Source organism: Brassica napus, chromosome C9 (genome assembly GCF_020379485.1).
Source record: "Brassica napus cultivar Da-Ae chromosome C9, Da-Ae, whole genome shotgun sequence".
Taxonomy (NCBI): Eukaryota; Viridiplantae; Streptophyta; class Magnoliopsida; order Brassicales; family Brassicaceae; genus Brassica; species Brassica napus.
In genome coordinates, this window is record NC_063452.1 from 9784561 (window position 1) to 9787313 (window position 2753).

At 39.5% G+C, this 2753-nt stretch overlaps 1 pseudogene; it reads left to right on the top strand.

The window, feature by feature from the left end:
• Positions 1-668: 668 nt before the first annotated feature.
• LOC106447944 lies at positions 669-1519 on the top strand (annotated as a pseudogene).
• Positions 1520-2753: the final 1234 nt, after the last annotated feature.

A 2753-nucleotide genomic window follows, 5' to 3' on the forward strand; every position in this document is an offset into this window, starting at 1 on the left:
CATATTTTTATGAATCAAATTCGTGTGTAAATAGAGTAAGAGGGAGGTTGAAGATATGGAGTGAATGAAGAGGAAGAGAAGCTTGTATTTATAGGTTAAATCCTGCCGACAAACCGAGGAAATTCCGAAGGAATTCCGACGCCAATGGCTAGTCCGTCGGAATTTCCTCGGAATTATGTAAAATCCTCAAACGGCTCTCCAACGGCTCTAATATTTCCTCGGAATTCATCGGTTTTTTCCGAGGAAAATATATTTCCTCGGAATTTCCTCGGAATATTCCGACGGATTGATATTTCCTCGGAATTCCGTCGGTTTATTCCGAGGAAATTCCGAGGAAACCAAATTTTTTGTTTCCTCGGAATTTCCTCGGAAATTCCTCGGGATATTCCGAGGATTTCATTTTCCGTCGGAATGTCCGTCAGAATATCGCTGTTTTCTTGTAGTGTGAGGAATAACTAAATGACATCTTTTGGAAGATTGTAAATTATTTTACCACAACTAGGATTTTATTAATTATTTGGATCACTTGTTTAGAGTTTTCCTGTATCATTAAGGAATTGGAGAGAGAGAGCAATGGAGAAAAAGGAAACAAAGAGAAGGATAGTGTTAGTCCCAGTTCCAGCGCAAGGGCATGTAACTCCTATGATGCAACTCGGAGAAGCTCTTAACTTAGTTTTTCAATTACAGTTGTTCAAGTACAATACAATATAGTAAGCTCTCTGCAACACTTTTCTGGTTTTCAATTTGCCACCTTACCAAAAAGCTCGTCAGTGAACTTTTCTGTGTCATGGCTGAAACAAGGACTTGAAATTGAAGTGTACGCATTAGGTCCTCTTCACGTTACAGCTTCAAAACCTTCTAGTTTACAGGAAGAAGACAAGGGTTGCATTGAATGGTTAAACATGCAGAAACCGAGGTCAGTCATATACATAAGCGTGGAAACAGTAGCTAAGATGGAAACCAAGGAAGTTTTGGAGATGGCTTGGGGATTGTGTAATAGCAACCAACCTTTTTTATGGGTCATTCGACCAGGCTCTATCCTTGGATCAGACGGGCTAGAGGTATTGCCAAATGAAATTAGTACGATGGTATTAGAAAGAGGATACATTGTGAAACGTGCACCGCGGATAGAAGTATACTAAGACATCCTGCGGTGGGAGGATTCTGGAGTCATTGTGGATGGAACTCAACACTAGAGAGTATTGTGGAAGGAGTTCCACTGATTTTTAGGCCTTTTCAAAGCGAGCAAAAGATAAACGCAGCGTACTTACTGAGTGTTTGGGAAATAGAGATTCAGATGGAAGGTGAAGTGGAAAGAGAAAATGTCGAGGGAGCTGTGAAGAGGTTGATTGTGGATGAAGAAGGTGCAGGGATGAGGGAGAGAGCACTTGTTTTGAAAGAAAAGCTCATAGCCTCTCTGAGAAGTGGAGACTCCTCATACCATGCATTGGATGATGCTGAACTCCATGTATTACCAAAGACCATTATCATATTGAGTTATATGTATCACACTTGATCTTGCAAATCTACAGACTGCACCGTTTTTAAAATTAAAAAAAAAACAGCTGAAATAGGCTTAGCATCTAGATGTTTTAAGATTCAAATGCAATTTAGTGTGTTTCTGAAAATATATGGATGCAGCCTAAACCAATTACTTCTATACAATGTATTGTTGATTTTATTTTCTAAAGTTCAAATTCGTTTGTTTCGATAACCGCAAATTTTAGAAATAATGTATGGATTAATAAATATGTAAAAATTGAAGTCCACAATACGTGATTCACAAAATTGTGAATTAGTTTTTTTTTTCTTTTTCAAAGGATAATTAATTAAATAAGTATGTATAATGATTTTTTTTGTCACATTCTTATCTTTTATTAAACACTGAAAGTTTATTAGAAGATTGAAACAAAAGTTACAAACCAAAGCTGGCAAGGATTAACATCCTTCCAGAAGTGAAGCCGGACATGATTAATATCCTTCCAGAAGTGAAGCCGGCGAGTTCGAAGTACGAACATCCCGAAGATAAGAAGTCCAAACAAGTGAGACATAAACAGAACGATCTTATAAAAGCAAAAACAACAAACAAAGGATCTAAAGCATTATCGGCAAAAAGACCTAAGGATACAAAACCGAAGCTGAAAGCACGAAACACACATGAACCCTTCCATAGAAGCAATTTGTAGCTGGAGTTGAACCTAAGAGCTAAGGATCTGCGGAGTATCCAATCTAGAGGAAGTCAAAGCACGATCCCAACAAGTAACAACACCGGCGAAGAGGATCATGTAATAGAAACGAGCAACAACACCAAACTACTTACACCACGCTTACATCAAGAATCACCACCCGCAACATAACACTGGCACAAGGTAAACCTTGAAACTCCAATAGGGTAAAACGTCTAAGAGGATCAAAGGTTCTTACACACGGACACTCGTGTACCCAGCTTAGCCCATCTACAAGCACAAAGCTGGTCACGTCCTCGCAAGAGAAGAAACCGAAGATCGTGACCACTGCATCGTCCTTAAACTAATCTCCCCAAACAGAGAAGAAGATTGTAGATGGCTCCACAGCAAACTCACATCCGAGAGACGAAACCCCAAACCGAGACCAGACCAAAAGCGAAGAAGCAAGACTCGCGAAGACATGGAGAAGTATCGGTACCCAGATCTAGAAGCGATGATTAGACCCAAGGCCACCATGATCCTTTGTTAAACCGTTGAAAAAGCACATGCATGAAGAGAAAACTTCAG